This window comes from Eriocheir sinensis, unplaced genomic scaffold (genome assembly GCF_024679095.1).
Source record: "Eriocheir sinensis breed Jianghai 21 unplaced genomic scaffold, ASM2467909v1 Scaffold42, whole genome shotgun sequence".
NCBI classification, from domain to species: domain Eukaryota; kingdom Metazoa; phylum Arthropoda; class Malacostraca; order Decapoda; family Varunidae; genus Eriocheir; species Eriocheir sinensis.
The window spans coordinates 264,234-286,565 of record NW_026111743.1 but is presented as its reverse complement, the minus strand read 5'-3'; positions in this window follow the sequence as shown (position 1 = coordinate 286,565).

Below are 22,332 nucleotides of genomic sequence, written 5' to 3'. Positions count from 1 at the left end.
CACAAAATAAATAAACTGACTATCAATAAAATAATGTAAATTTGTATGAAAATAAAGATGTAAAATACCCATATAATAACGCATATTTGTTTAAAAATATATATACAAAAATACATATAAAATAATTAAATTTGTATCAAAATAAATATACAAAAGGCACATACAATAAAGAAAACTTCTATTGAAATAGATATGCGAAATACACATAAATAATGTAAATTTGTATCAAAATATATATACGAATACACATAAAATAGAGTAAATTTCTATGAAAATATATATTCAAAATACATATAAAATTATGTAAATAAGTATAAAAATATATATATCACATACACCTAAAATAATGAAAACTCGTATCAAAATAAATAAACGAAATTCCGATAAAAGAACGTATATTTGTAGGAAAATAAATATAAAATACACATAAAAATACGAAAATTTTAATAAAAATATATACTAAAATACACAAAATTAATTTCGATTTGTATGAAAATAGATATACATAATACACATATAATTAGTTAAATTTGCATTTAAATACATGTACAAAATACACATGAAATAATGTAAATTTGTATGAAGTGAAAACAAATTCACATAAAATAACGTTCATTTGTATGAAATATATATACAAAATATACATAGAATAATGTAAAATCGTATCAAAATAAATACACAGAATATCAATAAAATAATGTAAATTTGTATGAAAATAAAGATGCAAAATACTCATAACATAAAGCATTTTTTTATGAAAATACATATACAAAAATACACATAGGATAATTAAATTTGTATTATTTTATATGTACTTTGTATATATATTTTTATACGCATTTACATTATTTAACATTTATTTTGAATATATAATTTTATACAAATTCATGGTATTTTATGTGTATTTGTATATATATATTCATATAAATTTACATTATTTTATGTGTATTTTGTACATATATTTCATTACAAATTTACCTTATTTTATGTTTATTTTGTATGTTTATTTTATATTTATACAAATACACATTCTTTTATAGGTATTTTCTTTATTTATTTTGATTCGAATTTACATTATTTTATGTGTATTTTGTTTACATTTTTTTATACGTATTTACTTAATTTTGTGTATTTTCTATATATATTTTTTATAGAAATCTACGTTATTTTATGTGTATTCGTATATATATTTTGAAACAAATTTACATTGTTTTATATGTATTTTTGCATATTAAATAATATATATGTATATTTATTTTAATACAAATTCAAATATTTTATGTGTATTTTGGAATCAATAATTTTATAAAAGATGTGTTATTTTATAGGTATTTTGCATCTTAATTTTCATACAAATTTACATTATTTTATTAATATTCTGTGTATATATTTTGATACGATTTTACATTATTCTATTTGTGTTTTGTATATATTTTTTTATACATATTGACATTATTTAATGTGTATTTTGTATATATATTTCATACAAATTTACGTTATTATATGTTTATTTGTTTATATATTTTCTTTCAAATTTACATTATTTTATGTGTTTTTTGTATATGTATTTTATACAAATTTAGGTTATTTTACGTACGCATTTACATTATTTAATGTGTGTTTTGTATATATATTTTTATCCAAAGTTACTTTATTTTACGCTCATTTTTCGACATATTTTTATAGAAATTAGCGTTATTTTATATGTATTTGTATATGTTTTCTCATACAAATTTACATTATTTTATTGACATTTTGTTTATTTAGTTTGATACGAATTACATGATTATATGTGTATTTTGTACTTATTTTTTATACGTATTTACATTACTTAATGTGTATTTTGTTTATATATTTTTAAACAAATTTACGTTATTATATGTATTTTTATAAATATTTTGATACAAATTTACATTATTTTATGTATTTTGTATATACATTTCAATTCAAATTCAGCTTATTTTATCTGTATTTTGTATATCTATTTTCATACGAATTTAATTACTTCTCTGTATTTTTGTATATAGTTTTATACAAATTTACGTTATTTTATGTGTATTTTGTATATTTATATTTATACAAATACACATTCTTTTATTGGTATTTTGTTTATTTATTTTGATACGAATTTACATTATTCTATGTGTATTTTGTATACATTTTCTTATACGTATTTACTTAATTTGATGTGTATTTTGTATATATATTTTTATACAAATCTACGTTATTTTATGTGTATTCGTATATATATTTTGAAACAAATTTACATTGTTTTATATGTATTTTGCATATCTATTTCAATACAGATTTACCTTATTGTATGTGTATTTTGTATATTTATTTTAATACAAATTCATTTTTTCATGTGTATTTTGCTATATATATTTTTATAAAAACTGCGTTATTTAATGGGTATTTTGCATCTTTATTTTCATACAAATTTACATTGTTTTATTAATATTCTGTGTATTTATTTTGATACGATTTTACATTATTCTATTTGTTTTTGTATATATTTTTTTTATACATATTTACATTATTTAATGTGTATTTTGTATATTTTAAAACAAATTTACGTTATTTTATGCGCATCTGTTAAAATATTTTGATACAAATTTACATTATTTTATGTATTTTGTATATATATTTCAATACTAATTTAGTTTATTTATGTATATTTTGTATATTTATTTTCATTCGTATCAAAATAAATAAAGAAAATAGCAATAAAATAATGTAAATTTGTATGAGAAAACATATACAAATACACATTAAATAACACAAATTTCAAAAAAAAATATATGTACAAAAATGCACAAAAAATAAAGTAAATTTGCATAAAAATACATATACAAAACACACATTAAATAATGTAAATGCGTACATAAAATAACTTAAATTTGTATAAAACTATATACAAAAATACACAAAAATATTTAAAATTTGCATGAAAAGAAATATACAAAATACACATAAAACTAGGTAAATTTGTATTGAAATACATATACAAAATACACATAAAATAATGTAAATTTGAATGAAAATATATAAACAAATACACTTAAAATAACGTAAATTTGTATAAAATATATATGCAAGATACACATTAAATAATGTAAATGTGTATAAAAAAATACATATACAAAAAATCAATAGAATAATGTAAAATCTTATCAATATAAATACACAGAATATCAATAAATTAATGTAAATTTGTATGAAAAGAAAGATGCAAAATTCCCATAAAATAGCGCAATTTTTTATAAAAATATAATTATATAACAAAATACACATAAAATATTTAAATTTTTATTGAAATAAATATACAAATTGCATATACAGTAAGGTAAATATGTATTGAAAGAGATATTCAAAAATACATATCAAACAAAGTAAATTTGTTTCATACATATACAAAATACACATGAAATTATGTAAATACGTATAAAAATATATATACAAAATACATATCTTGGTAAATTCGTGTCAAAATAAATAAACAAAATATCATGAAAAGAATGTGTATTTGTAGGAAAATAAATAATAGATAATAAATTTGTATGAAATATATATGCAAGATACACATTAAATAATGTAAATATGTATAAAAAATATATATACAAAAGACAAATAGAATAATGTGAAATCGTATCAAAATAAATACACCGATTATTGATAAAATAATGTAAATTTGTATGAAAATAAAGATGCAAAATTCCCATCAAATAGCGCATTTCTTATAAAAATATATATACCAAAATACACATAAAATATTTAAATTTGTATTGAAATAAATATACAAAATGCACATACAATAAGGTAAACTTGTATTGAAAGAGATATGCAAAAATACATATAAAACAATGTAAATTTGTTTCAAAATACGAATACACATAAAATAACGTAGATTTCTATATAAATATATATACAAAATACACATAAAATTAAGTAAATACGTATAAAAATAGATATACAAAATACACATAGAATAATGTAAAATTGTTTAAAAAAATAAACAATATAAATAAAATAATGTAAATTTGTATGAAAATAAAAATGCAAAATACCCATAAAATAAAGCATATTTTTATAAAAATACATATACAAAAATACATATAGCATAATTAAATTTGTATTAAAATTAATATACAAAATGCATATACAATAAGGTAAATTTGTATAAAAAAAAAATGTAAAATTCACATAAAACAGTGTAAATTGTTTCAAAATCTATATACGAATACTCATAAATCAACGTAGATTTCTATAGAAATATATATACAAAATACACATCAATTGATATAAACACGTATAAAAAAAAAAATATATATATATATATATATATATATATATATATATATATATATATATATATATATATATATATATATATATATATATATATATATATATATATATATATATATATATATATATATATATATATATATATATATATATATATATATATATATATATATATATATATATATATATATATATATATATATATATATATAAAATAATATCGTCAAAATATATAAACAAAATATCAATAAAATAAAGTGTATTTGTATGAAAATAGATATACAATATACACATAAAATCACCTAAATTTGTATAAAACTATATACAAAATACACAAAATAATTTTAATTTGTATGAAAATAAATATACAAAATACACATAAAATTAGGTAAAATTGTATTAAGATACATTAACAAAATACACATAAAATAATGTAAATTTGAATGAAAATATATAAACAAATACACTTCAAATAACGTAAATTTGTTTAAAATATATATATAAAAAAAACACATTAAATAATGTAAATATGTACAAAAAATACATACAAAACACAAATAGAATAATATAAAATCGTATCAAAATAAATACATAGAATATTAATAAAATAATATAAATTTGTATGAAAATTAAGATGCAAAATTCCCATAAAATAACGCCTTTTTTTTAATATATATACCAAGACACACATAAAATATTTGAATTTGTATTAAAATAAATATACAAAATGCACATACAATAAGGTAAATTTGTATTGAAATAGATATGCAAAATACATATACAACCATGTAAATTTTTTTCAAAATATATATACGAATACACATAAAATAACGTAGATTTCTATGAAAATAAATATACAAAATACACATCAAATGAAGTAAATACGTATAAAAAAAGGTATACAAAATACACATAAAATAATGTAAACTCGTATCAAAATAAATAAACAAAAAACTAATAAAAGAATGTGTATTGTATAAATATAAATATACAAAATACAAATAAAGTAACGTAAATTTATATAAAACTATATGAAAAATAAAGAAAAGTAATTAAATTTTTGTGAAAATAGATATAAAAAATACATGTGTATTTTGTATATTTATTTTCATACAAATTGAAATTATTTTGTTTATTTTTTTATATATTTTCAAACAAATTTTCGTTATTTTATGAGTATTTTGTATATTTATTTTTTCTACAAATATACGTTCTTTTATCTGAATTTTGTTTATTGAATTTGAAACGAATTTACCTTATTTTGTATATCTATTTTCATACAACTTAAAATACTTCTGTGTATTTTTGTATATAGTTTTATTTAAATTTACGTTATTTTATGTGTATTTTGTATATTTATATTTATACAAATACAAATTCTTTTATTGGTATTTTGTATATTTATTTTGATGCGAATTTACATTATTTTATGTGTATTTTGTATACATTTTTTTATACGTATTTACTTCATTTTATGTGTAATTTGTATATATATTTTAATATAAATCTACGTTATTTTATGTGTATTCGTATATATATTTTGAAACAAATTTACATTGTTTTACATGTATTTTGCATATCTATTTCAATACAAATGTACCTTATTGTATGTGTTTTTTATATATTTATTTTAATAAATTAATTTTTTATGTATTTTGGTATATATGGTAAAATAAATTTGTATTGAAAGAGATATTCAAAAATACATATAAAACAATGTAAATTTGTTTCAAAATATATATACGAATACACAAAATAACGTAGATTTCTATAAAAATATATACAAAATACACATAAAATGAAGTAAATACGTATAAAAAATTGAATACAAAATACACATAAAAATCGTATCAAAATAAACAAAATACCAGTAAAAGAATTTTTATTTGTATAATTATAAATATACAAAATACATAAAAAATATCGTAAATTTGTATAACACTATATACAAAAATACACAGAAGTAATTAAATTTGTATGAAAATATATATACAAAATACAGCTAAAATAAGCTAAATTTGAATTGAAATGTACATACAAAATACATAAAATAATGTAAATCTGTATCAAAATATTTATACAAATACATATAATAACGAAGATTTGTTTAAAAATATATAAACAAAATACACATTAAGTAATGTAAATACGTATAAAAAATATGTACAAAATACACATATAATCTTGCAATTCGTATCAAAATAAATAAACAAAATAGCAATAAAATAATGTAAATTTGTATGAGAAAACATATACAAATAACGCAAATTTCTATAAAAATATATGTACAAAAATGCACATAAAATAAAATAAATTTGCATAAAAATATATATACAAAACACACACTAAATAATGTAAATCCGTACATAAAATAACCTAAATTTGTATAAAACTATATACAAAAATACACAAAAATAATTTAAATTTGTTTGAAAAGAAATAACAAAATACACATACAATTAGGTAAATTTGTATTGAAATACATATACAAAATACACATCAAATAATGTAAATTTGAATGAAAATATATAAACAAATACACTTAAAATAACGTAAATTTGTATAAAATATATATGCAAGATACACATTAAATAATGTAAATGTGTATGTATAAAAAAATATGTACAAAAAACAAATAGAATAATGTAAAATCGTATCAAAATAAATACTCAGAATATCAATAAAATAATGTAAATTTATATGAAAATAAAGATGCAAAATTCCCAAAAATTATCGCATTATTTATAAAAATATATTTACCAAAATACACATAAAATATTTAAATTTGTATTAAAATAAATACACAAAATGCATATACAGTAAGGTAAATTTGTATTGAAAGAGATATTCAAAAATACATATAAAACAATGTAAATTTGTTTCAAAATATATATACGAATACATATAAAATAAAGTAGATTTCTATAGAAATATATGTACAAAATACATATGAAATTATGTAAATACGTATAAAAATATATATACAAAATACATATCAAATAATGTAAATTCGTGCCAAAATAAATAAACAAAATATCATGAAAAGAATGTGTATTTGTATGAAAATAGATAATAGATAATAAATTTGTATAAAATATCTATGCAAGATACACATTAAATAATGGAAATATGTATAAAAAAGTATATACAAAAAACAAATACAATAATGTAACATCGTATCAAAATAAATACACCGAATATTAATAAAATAATGTAAATTTGTATGAAAATAAAGATGCAAAATTCCCATAAAATAGCGCATTTCTTAAAAAAATATATATACCAAAATACACATAAAATATTTAAATTTGCATTGAAATAAATATACAAAATGCACATACAATAAGGTAAATTTGTATTGAAAGAGATATGCAAAAATACATATAAAACAATGTAAATTTGTTTCAAAATATATATACGAATACAAATAAAAAAACGTAGATTTCTATAAAAATATATATACAAAATACACATAAAATTAAGTAAATACGTATAAAAAGATGTATACAAAATACACATAAAATAATGTAATTTCGAGTTAAAATAAATGTAAATTTGAATGAAAATATATAAACAAATACACTTAAAATAACGTAAATTTGTATAAAATATATATGCAAGATACACATTAAATAATGTAAATGTGTATACAAAAATATATACAAAAAACAAATAGAATAATGTAAAATCGTATCAAAATAAATACACAGAATATCAATAAAATAATGTAAATTTGTATGAAAATAAAGATGCAAAATTCCCAAAAATTATTGCATTTTAAAAAAAAATATATATACCAAAATACACATAAAATATTTACATTTGTATTGAAATAAATATACAAAATGCATATACAGAAAGGTAAATTTGTATTAAAAGAGATATTCAAAAATACATATAAAACAATGTAAATTTGTTTCAAAATATATATACGAATACACATAAAATAAAGTAGATTTCTATAGAAATATATATACAAAATACATATGAAATTATGTAAATACGTATAAAAATATATACACAAAATACATATCAAATAATGTAAATTCGTGTCAAAATAAATAAACAAAATATCATGAAAAGAATGTGTATTTGTATGAAAATAGATAATAGATAATAAATTTGTATAAAATATATATGCAAGATACACATTAAATAATGTAAATATGTATAAAAAAGTATATAGAAAAAACAAATAGAATAATGTAAAATCGTATCAAAATAAATACACCGAATATTAATAAAATAATGTAAATTTGTATGAAAATAAAGATGCAAAATTCCCATAAAATAGCGCATTTCTTATAAAAATATATATACCAAAATACACATAAAATATTTAAATTTGTATTGAAATAAATATAAAAAATGCATATACAATAAGGTAAATTTGTATTGAAAGAGATATGCAAAAGTACATATAAAACAATGTAAATTTGTTTCAAAATATATATACGAATACAAATAAAAAAACGTAAATTTCTATAAAAATATATATACAAAATACACATAAAATTAAGTAAATACGTATAAAAAAATGTATACAAAATACACATAAAATAATATAAATTCGATTTAAAATAAATAAACAAAATACCAATAAAAGAATATGTATTTGGATAAATATAAATATACAAAATACACATACAAAATAAACATAAAATAAGGTAGATTTGTAATAAAATATATGTACAAAATACACATAAAATAATGTAAATTTATATGAAAATATATATACAAATACACATAAAATACCATGAATTTGTATAAAAATATATATTCAAAATAAATATTAGATAATGTAAAAGCGTATAAAAATATATATACAAAGTACATATAAAATAATTTAAATTAGTATCAATATAAATCAACAAAACACCAATAAAATAATATATATTTGAATGAAAATAAATTTACAAAATACACATAACATAACTAAAATTTGTATTAAAATATATACAAAAATACATTGAAATAATTTGGGTTTGTATGAAAATAGATATACAAAATACACATAAAACTAGGTAAATTTCTTTTGAAATGTATATACAAAATAGCCATAAAATATTGTAAATTTGTGTCAAAATATATAAACAAATACATATAAAATAACGGAAATTTGTATGAAAAATATATACAAAATACACATAGAATAATGTCAATTCGTATCAAAATGAATGAGCAGAATATCAATAAAATAATGTAAATTTGTATGAAAATAAAGATGCAAAATACCCAAAAAATAAAGCATATGTTTATAAAAATACAGATACAAAAATACACATCGAATAATTAAATTTGTATTAAAATTAATATAAAAAATGCGTATATAATAAGGTAAATTTGTATTGAAAAAATATGCAACATACACGTTTACTCATACAAATTCATATTATTTTATTGGTATTTTGTTTATTTATTTTGATACGAATTACATGTATATTTGTATTTTGTAAACTTTTTTTTATACGTATTTACATTATTTAATGTGTATACAAATTTACGTTATTATATGTGTATTTGAATAAATATTTTTATACAAATTTACTTTATTTTATGTATTTTGTATATATATTTCAATTCAAATTTAGCTTATTTTGTGTGTATTTTGTATATATTTTCATACAAATTTAATTACTTCTGTGTATTTTTGTATATAGTTTTATATAAATTTACGTTATTTTTTGTGTATTTTGTATATTTATATTTATACAAATACACATTCTTTTATTGGTATTTTGTTTATTTATTTTGATACGAATTTACATTATTTTAAGAGTATTTTGTATACATTTTTTTATACGTATTTAATTCATTTTATGTATATTTTGTATATATATATTTATAGAAATCTACGTTATTTTATGTGTATTCGTATACATATTTTGAAACAAATTTACATTGCTTTATATGTATTTTGCATATGTATTTCAATACAAATTTACCTTATTGTATGTGTTTTTTATATATTTATTTTAATACAAATCTAATTTTTTTATGTGTATTTTGGTATATATATTTTTATAAATAAAAAAAATGCGTTATTTTTTGTGTATTTTGCCTCTATTTTCATACAAATTTACATTATTTTATTAATATTCTGTGTATTTATTTTGATACGATTTTACATTATTCTATTTGTGTTTTGTATATATTTTTTTATACAAATTTACGCTATTTTAAGTGTATTTGTTTATGTATTTTCATTCAAATTTATATTATTTTATGTGTATTTTGTATATGTATTTCCATACAAATTTACCTAATTTTATGTGTATTTTGTATATTTATTTTCATACAACTTTAAAATATTTTTGTGTATTTTTGTATATAGTTTGATACAAATTTAGGTTATTTTATGTGTATTTTGAATATCTATTAAATATATATACAAAATACATCTGAAATTATGTAAATACGTATAAAAATATATATACAAAATACATATCAAATAATGTAAATTCGTGTCAAAATAAATAAACAAAATATCATGAAAAGAAAGTGTATTTGTATGAAAATAGATAATAGATAATAAATTTGAATAAAATATATATGCAAGATACACATTAAATAATGAAAATATGTATTAAAAAAGTATATACAAAAAACAAATAGAATAATGTAAAATCGTATCAAAATAAATACACCGAATATTAATAAATTAATGTAAATTTGTATGAAAATAAAGATGCAAAATTCCCATAAAATAGCGCATTTCTTATAAAATATATATACCAAAATACACATAAAATTTTTAAATTTGTATTGAAATAAATATACAAAATGCACATACAATAAGGTAAATTTGTATTGAAAGAGATATGCAAAAATACATATAAAACAATGTAAATCTGTTTCAAAATATATATATATATATATATATATATATATATATATATATATATATATATATATATATATATATATATATATATATATATATATATATATAAATAGATATATATATATATATATATATATATATATATATATATATATATATATATATGAATACAAATAAAAAAACGTAGATTTCTATAAAAATATATATATACAAAATACACATAAAATTAAGTAAATACGTATAAAAAAAATGTATACAAAATACACATAAAATAATGTAAATTCGAATTAAAAAAAATAAACAAAATACCAATAAAAGAATGTGTATTTGGATAAATAAAAATATACAAAATACACATACAAAATAAACATAAAATAAGTTAGATTTGTAATAAAATATATGTACAAAATACACATTCAATAATGTAAATTTATATGAAAATATATATACAAATACACATAAAATACCATGAATTTGTATAAAAATATATATACAAAATAAATATTAAATAATGTAAAAGCGTATAAAAGTATATATACAAAGTACATATAAAATGAAAATTAAGATGCAAAATACCTATAAAATTATTGATACCAAAATACACATAAAATATTTGAACTTGTATTAAAATAAATATACAAAATGGACATACAATAAGGTAAATTTGTATTGAAATAGATATGCAAAATACATATAAAATAATGTAAATTTGTTTCAAAATATATATACGAATACACATAAAATAACGTAGATTTCTATAAAGATACATATACAAAATACACATAAAATTAAGTAAATACGTATAAAAAAATGTATACAAAATACACATAAAATAATGTAAATTCGTATAAATGTAAATAAACAATATACCAATAAAAGAGTGTGTATTTGTGTAAATATAAATATACAAAATGCACATAAAATAACGTAAATTTATATAAAACTATATACATAAAATAACGCAAATTTCTATAAAAATATATGCACAAAAATGAACAGTAGATAAATTTGCATAAAAATATATATACAAAACACACATTATATAATGTAAATGAGTATAAAAATATGTATACAAAATACCTATGAAATAATCTAAATTCGTATCGAATTAAATTAAGAAATACCAATAAAATAATGTAATTTTGGACATAAAATACCATGAATCTGTATAAAATTATATATTCAAAATAAATATTAAATAATGTAAATGCGTATAAAAATATATATAAAAAGTACATATAAAATAATGTAAATTCGTATCAATATAAATCAACAAAATACCAATAAAATAATATATATTTGAATGAAAATAGATTTACAAAATACACATAACATAACTAAAATCTGTATTGAAATATATACAAAAATACATAAAAATAATTTGAGTTTGTATGAAAATAGATATTCAAAATACACATAAAACTAGGTAAATTTCTTTTGAAATATATATACAAAATACCCATAAAATATTGTAAATTAGTGTCAAAATATATAAACAAATACACATAAAATAACGTAAATTTGTATGAAAAATATATACAAAATACACATAGAACAATGTCAAATCGTATCAAAATGAATGAGCAGAATATCAATAAAATAACGTAAATTTGTATGAAAATAAAGATGCAAAATACCCATAAAATAAAGCATATTTTTATAAAAATACATATACAAAAATACACATAGAATAATTAAATTTGTATTAAAATTAATATACAAAATGCATATACAATACGGTAAATTTGTATTGAAAAAATATGCAAAATACACATAAAAGTGTAAATTTGTTTAAAAATCTATATACGAATACACATAATATAACGTAGATTTCTATAGAAATATATATACAAAATACACATGAAATGATGTAAATACGTATAAAAATATATATACAAAATACACTTTAAATAATTTAAATTCTCGTCAAAATAAATAAACAAAATATCAATAAAAGAATGTGTATTTGTATGAAAATAGATATACAAAATACTCATAAAATAACCTAAGTTTGTATAAAACTATATACAAAAATACACAAAAATAATTTAAATTTGTATGAAAATAAATATACAAAATACACATAAAATTAGGTCAATTTGTATTGAAATACATATACAAAATACACATAAAATAATGGAAATTTGAATGAAAATATATAAACATATACACTTAAAATAACGTAAATTTGTATCAAATATATATACAAAATACTAATTAAATAATGTAAATATGTATAAAAAATATATATACAAAACACAAATAGAATAATGTAAAATCGTATCAAAATAAATACACAGAATATTAATTAAATAATGTAAATTTGTATGAAAATAAAGATGCAAAATAGCCATAAAATAACGCATTTTTAAAAAAAAAAATATATATACCAAAATACACATAAAATACTAAAATTTGTATTAAAATAAATATAAAAAATGCACATACTGTAAGGTAAATTTGTATTGAAATAGATATGCAAAATACATATAAAACAATGTAAATTTGTTTCAAAATATATATACGAATACACATAAAATAACGTTGATTTCTATAAAAATATATACAAAATACACATAAAATGAAGTAAATACGTATAAAAAAATGAATACAAAATACACATAAAAATCGTATCAAAATAAATAATAAATACACATTCTTTTATTGGTATTTTGTTGATTTATTTTGTTTCGAATTTATATTATTTTATGTGTATTTTGTTTACGTTTTTTTATACGTATTTACCTAATTTTATGTGTATTTTGTATATATAATTTTATAGAAATCTACGCTATTTTATGTGTATTCGTATATATATTTTGAAACAAATTTACATTGTTTTATATGTATTTTTTCATATCTCTTTCAATAGAAGTTTACCTTATTGTATGTGCATTTTGTATATTTATTTCAATACAAATTTAAATATTTTATGTGTATTTTGGTATATATATTTTTATAAGAAATGCGCTATTTGATGGGAATTTTGCATCTTTATTTTCATACAAATTTACATTATTTTATTAATATTCGGTGTATTTATTTTGATACGATTTTACATTATTCTATTTGTTTTTTGTATATATATTTTTATGTATTTTTGTATATAGTTTTATACAAATTTAGGTTATTTTATGTACGCATTTACATTATTTAATGTGTGTTTTGTATATATTTTTATGCAAATTTACTTTATTTTATGTGCATTTTTGTACATATATTTTTTTAGAAATTTGCGTTATTTTATGTGTATTTGTATATGTTTTCTCATACAAATTTACATTATTTTATTGCTATTTTGTTTATTTATTTCGATACGAATGAAAATAGATAAACAAAAAATACATAAAATAAACTAAATTTGTATTGAAATATATATACAAAATACATAAAATAATGTAAATTTGTATCAAAATATTTTAACAGATGCGCATAAAATAACGTAAATTTGTTTTAAAATATACAAAATACACATTAAATAATATAAATATGTATAAAAAAATATATACAAAACACAAATAGAATAATGTAAAATCGTATCAAAATAAATACACAGAATATTAATAAAACAATGTAAATTTGTATGAAAATAAAGATGCAAAATACCCATTAAATAACGCATTTTTTATAAAAATATATATACTAAAATACACATGAAAAAATTAATTTGTATTAAAATAAATATACAAAATACACATACAATAAGGTAAATCTGTATTGAAAGAGATATGCAAAATACATATAAAACAAAGTAAATTTGTTTCAAAATAAATATACGAATACACATAAAATAACGTAGATTTGTATTAAAATATATATACAAAATACACATAAAATGAAGTAAATACGTATAAGAAAATGTATTCAAAATACACATAAAATAATGTAAATTCGTATCAAAATAAAATAACAAAATACCAATAAAAGAATGTGTATTTGTATAAATATAAATATACAAAATACACATAAAATAAAGTAAATTTGTATAAAACTATATACAAAAATACACAGAAGTAATTAAATTCGTATGAAAATAGATATACAAAATACAGATAAAATAAGCTAAATTTGAATTGAAATGTATATACAAAATACATAAAATAAGTAGATTTGTATCAAAATATTTATAAAAATACATATAATAACGTAAATTTTGATACGATTTTACATTATTCTATTTGTATTTTGTATATATTTTTTTATACATATTTACATTATTTAATGTGTATTTTGTATATATATTTCATACAAATTTACGTTATTATATGTGTATTTGTTTATATATTTTCTTTCAAATTTACATTATTTTTTTGTATTTTTGTATATAGTTTTATACAAATTTAGGTTATTTTATGTACGCATTTACATTATTTAATGTGTTTTGTATATATTTTTTTATCCATAGTTACTTTATTTTACATTCATTTTTGGACATATATTTTTAAAGAAATTAGCGTTATTTTATATGTATTTGTATATGTTTTCTCATATATATATATTATATTATTTTATTGGTGTTTTGTTGATTTATATTGATACGAATTTACATTATTTTATATGTACTTTGTATATATATTTTTATACGCTTTTACATTATTTAATATTTATTTTGAATATATATTTTTATACAAATTCATGGTATTTTATGTGTATTTGTATATATATTTTCATATAAATTTACATTATTTTATGTGTATTTTGTACATATATTTTATTACAAATCTACCTTATTTTATGTTTATTTTGTATGTGCATTTTGAATATTTATATTTAACCAAATACACATTCTTTTATTGGTATTTTGTTTATTTATTTTTATTCGAATTTACATTATTTTATGTGTATTTTGTATACATTTTTTTATACGTATTTACTTAATTTTATGTGTATTTTGTATATATATTTTTATTGAAATCTACGTTTTTTTATTTGTATTCGTATATATATTTTGAAACAAATTTACATTGTTTTATATGTGTTTTTGCATATCTCTTTCAATACAAATTTACCTTATTGTATGTGCATTTTGTATATTTATTTCAATGCAAATTTAAATATTTTATGTGTATTTTGGTATATATATTTTTATAAGAAATGCGCTATTTTATGGTAATTTTGCATCTTTATTTTCATACAAATTTACATTATTTTATTAATATTCGGTGTTTTTATTTTGATACGATGTTACATTATTCTATTTGTTTTTTGTATATACTTTTTTATACATATTTACATTATTTAATGTGTATCTTGCATATATATTTTATACAAATTTATTATCTATTATCTATTTTCATACTAATACACATTCTTTTCATGATTTTTTGTTTATTTATTTTGACACGAATTTACATTATTTGATATGTATTTTGTATATATATTTTTATACGTATTTACATAATTTCATATGTATTTTGTATATATATTTCTATAGAAATCTACTTTATTTATTTTGACACGAATTTACATTATTTGATATGTATTTTGTATATATATTTTTATACGTATTTACATAATTTCATATGTATTTTGTATATATACTTCTATAGAAATCTACTTTATTTTATGTGTATTCGTATATATATTTTGAAACAAGTTTACATAGTTTTATATGTTTTTTTGAATATCTCTTTCAATACAAATTTACCTTACTGTATATGCATTTTGTATATTTATTTCAATACAAATTTAAATATTTTATGTGTATTTTGGTTAATATATTTTTATAAAAAATGCGATAATTTTTGGGAATTTTGCATTTTATTAATATTCTGTGTATTTATTTTGATTCGATTTTACATTATTCTATTTGTGTTTTGTATATATTTTTTTATATATATTTACATTATTTAATTAGTATTTTGTATATATATTTTATACAAATTTACGTTATTTTAAGTGTATATGTTTATATATTTTCATTCAAACTTCCATTATTTTATGTGTATTTTGTATATGTATTTCAATACAAATTTACCTAATTTTATGTGTATTTTGTATATTTATTTTCATACAAATTTAAATTATTTTTGTGTATTTTTGTATATAGTTTTATACAAACTTAGGTTATTTTATGAGTATTTTGTATATCTATTTTCATACAAATACACATTCTTTTATTGATATTTTGTTTATTTATTTTGACGAGAATTTAAATTATTTAATGTGTATTTTGTATATATATTTTTATACGTATTTACATCATTTCATGTGTATTTTGTGTATATATTTCTATAGAAATCTACGTTATTTTATGTGTATTCGTATATAGATTTTTAAACAAATTTACACTTTTATGTGTATTTTGCATATATTTTCAATACAAATTTACCTTATTGTGTATGCATTTTGTTTATTAATTTTAATACAAATTTAATTATTCTATGTGTATTTTTGTATATGTATTTTTATAAAAATATGCTTTATTTTAAGGGTATTTTGCTTCTTTATTTTCATACAAATTTACGTTATTTTATTGATATTCTGCTCATTCATTTTGATACGATTTGACATTATTCTATGTGTATTTTGTATATATTTTTCATACAAATTTACATTATTTTATTAATATTTTCTGTATTTATTTTGATACGATTTTACATTATTTTATTTGTGTTTTGTATATATTTTTTTATACATATTTACATTATTTAATGTGTTTTTTGTATATATATTTGATACATATTTACGTTATTTTAAGTTATTTTATGTGTATTTGTTTATATATTTTGACACAAATTTACAATATTTTATGGGTATTTTGTATATATATTTCAAAAGAAATTTACCTAGGTTTATGTGTATTTTGAATATCTATTTTCATACAAACTCAAATTATTTTTATGTATTTTTGTATATATTTCAATACAAATTTTAGTTATGTTATGTGTATTTTGTAAATCTGTTTTCATTCAAATATATATTATTTTATTGGTATTTTGTTGATTTATATTGATACGAATCTACATTATTTTATATGTACTTTTTATATATATTTTTATACGCATTTACATTATTTAATATTTATTTTGAATATATAATTTTATACAAATTCATGGTATTTTATGTGTATTTGTATATATATTTTCATATAAATTTACATTATTTTATGTGTATTTTGTACATATATTTCATTACAAATTTACCTTATTTTATGTTTATTTTGTATGTGTATTTTGTACATTTATATTTATACAAATACACATTCTTTTATTGATATTTTGTTTATTTATTTTGTTTCGAATTTATATTATTTTATGTGTATTTTGTTTACATTTTTTTTATACGTATTTACCTAATTTTATGTGTATTTTGTATATATATTTTTATAGAAATCTACGTTATTTTATGTGTATTCGTATATATATTTTGAAACAAATTTACATTGTTTTATATGTATTTTTGCATATCTCTTTCAATACAAATTTACCTTATTGTATGTGCATTTTGTATATTTATTTCAATACAAATTTAAATATTTTATGTGTATTTTGGTATATATATTTTTATAAGAAATGCGCTATTTGATGGGAATTTTGCATCTTTATTTTCATACAAATTTACATTATTTTATTAATATTCGGTGTATTTATTTTGGTACGATGTTACATTATTCTATTTGTTTTTTGTATATACTTTTTTATACATATTTACATTATTTAATGTGTATCTTGCATATATATTTTATACAAATTTATTATCTATTATATATTTTCATACAAATACACATTCTTTTCATGATATTTTGTTTATTTATTTTGACACGAGTTTACATTATTTGATATGTATTTTGTATATATATTTTTATACGTATTTACATAATTTCATATGTATTTTGTATATATATTTCTATAGAAATCTACTTTATTTTATATGTATTCGTATATATATATATATATTGAAACAAATTTACATTGTCTTATATGTGTTTTTGAATATCTCTTTCAATACAAATTTACCTTACTGTATATGCATTTTGTATATTTATTTCAATACAAATTTAAATATTTTGTGTATTTTGGTATATATATTTTTTATAAAAAATGCGATATTTTTTGGGAATTTTGCATCTTTATTTTCATACAAATTTACATTATTTTATTGATATTCTGTGTATTTATTTTGATAGGATCTTACATTATTCTATTTGTTTTTTGTATATATATTTTTATACACATTTACATTATTTAATGTGTATCTTGCATATATATTTTATACAAATTTACGTTATATTAGGTGTGTTTGTTTATATATATTCATTCAAATTTACATTATTTGATGTGTATTTTGTATATGTATTTCAATACAAATTTACCTAATTTTACGTGTATTTTGTATATTTCTTTTCATACAATTTTAAATTATTTTTGTGTATTTTTGTATATAGTTTTATACAAATTTAGGTTATTTTATGTACTCATTTACATTATTTAATGTGTGTTTTGTATATATATTTTTATGCAAATTTACTTTATCTTATGTGCATTTTTGTACATATATTTTTATAGAAATTTGCGTTATTTGTATATGTTTTCTCATACAAATTTACATTATTTTATTTTTATTTTGTTTATTTATTTTGATACGAATTACATGATTATATGTGTATTTTGTACATATTTTTTAGTCGTATTTACATTACTTAATGTGTATTTTGTTTATATATTTTTAAAGAAATGTACGTTATTATATGTATTTGTATAAATATTTTGATATAAATTTACATTATTTTATATATTTTGTATATATATTTCAATTCAAATTTAGTTTATTTTAGCTGTATTTTATATATCTATTTTCCTACAAATTTAATTACTTCTGTATATTTTTGTATATAGTTTTATACAAATTTACGATATTTTATGTGTATTCTGTATATTTATTTTTATACAAATACACATTCTTTTATTGGTATTTTGTTTATTTATTTTGATACGATTTTACATTATTTTATGTGTATTTTGTATTCATTTTTTTATACGTGTTTATTTCATTTTATGTGTATTTTGTATATATTTTTATAGAAATCTACGTTATTTTATGTGTATTCGTATATATATTTTGAAACAAATTTACATTGTTTTATATGTATTTTGCATATCTATTTCAATAAAAACTTACAAAAATGCACATAAAATAAAGTAATTTTGCATAAAAATATATATACAAAACACACATTGAATAATGTAAATGCGTACATAAAATAACCTAAATTTGTATAAAACTATATACAAAAATACACAAAAATAATTAAAATTTGTATGAAAAGAAATATACAAAGTACACATAAAATTAGGTAAATTTGTATTGAAATACATATACAAAATACACATAAAATAATGTAAATTTGAATGAAAATATATAAACAAATACACTTAAATAACATAAATTTGTATAAAATATATATGCAAGATACACATTAAATAATGTAAATGTGTATAAAAAAAAATATACAAAAAAGAAATAGAATAATGTAAAATCGTATCAAAATAAATACAGAGAATATCAACAAAATAATGTAAATTTGTATGAAAAGAAAGATGCAAAATTCCCATAAAATAGCGCATTTTTTCTAAAAATATATATACCAAAATAAACATAAAATATTTAAATTTGTATTGAAATAAATATTCAAAATGCATATACAGTAAGGTAAATATGTATTGAAAGAGATATTCAAAAATACATATAAAACAAAGTAAATTTGTTTCAAAATATATATACGAATACTCATAAAATAACGTAGATTTCTATAGAAATATATATACAAAATACACAAGAAATTATGTAAATACGTATAAAACTATATACAAAATACATATTAAGTAATGTAAATTCGTGTCAAAATAAATAAACAAAATATCATGAAAAGAATGTGTATTTGTATGAAAATAAATAATAGATAATTAATTTGTATGAAATATATATGCAAAATACACATTAAATAATGTAAATATGTATAAAAAAAATATATATGCAAAAAACAAATAGAATAATGTAAAATCGTATCAAAATAAATACACCGAATATTAATAAAATAATGTAAATTTGTATGAAAATAAAGATGCAAAAATTCCTATCAAATAGCGCATTTCTTATAAAAATATATATACCAAAATACACATAAAATATTTAAATTTGTATTGAAATAAATATACAAAATGCACATACAATAAGGGAAACTTCTATTGAGAGATATGCAAAAATACATATAAAACAATTGTTTCAAAATATATATACGAATACTCAAAAAATAATGTAGATTTCTATAAAAATATATATACAAAATACATATAAAATTAAGTAAATACGTATAAAAAAATGTAAACAAAATACACATAAAATAATGTAAATTCGAATCAAAATAAATAAACAAAATACCAATAAAAGAATGTGTATTTGTATAAATATAAATGTATAAAATACACATACAAAATAAACATAACATAAGGTAAATTTGTAATGAAATATATGTACAAAATACACATAAAATAATGTAAATTTATATGAAAATATATATACAAATACACATAAAATACCATGAATTTGTATAAAATTATATATTCAAAATATATGTTAAATAATGTAAATGCGTATAAAAATATATACACAAAGGACATATAAAATAATACAAATTTATTTATTCCATGTGTATTTTTGTATATGTATTTTCATAAAAAAATGCTTTATTTTATGAGTATTTTGCATCTTTATTTTCATACAAATTTACATTATTTTATTGATATTATGTGTATTTATTTTGATACGATTTTACATTATTCTATTTATATTTTGTATATATATTTCATACAAATGAACGTTATTTTATGTGAATTTGTTTTCATTTCATACAAATTTACATTATTTTATGTGTATTTTGTACATGTATTTAAATGCAAATTTAACTAATTATATGTGTATTATGTATATCTATTTTCATACAAATCGAAATTAATTTTGTGTATTTTAGTATATATTTTTATTCAAATTTTCGTAATTTTATGTGTATTTTGTATATTTATTTTCCTACAAATATATCTTCTTTTATCGAAATTTTGTTTATTTATTTTGATACGAATTTTCATTATTTTAGGTGCATTTCATATATATATATATATATATATATATATATATATATATATATATATATATATATATATATATATATATATATATATATA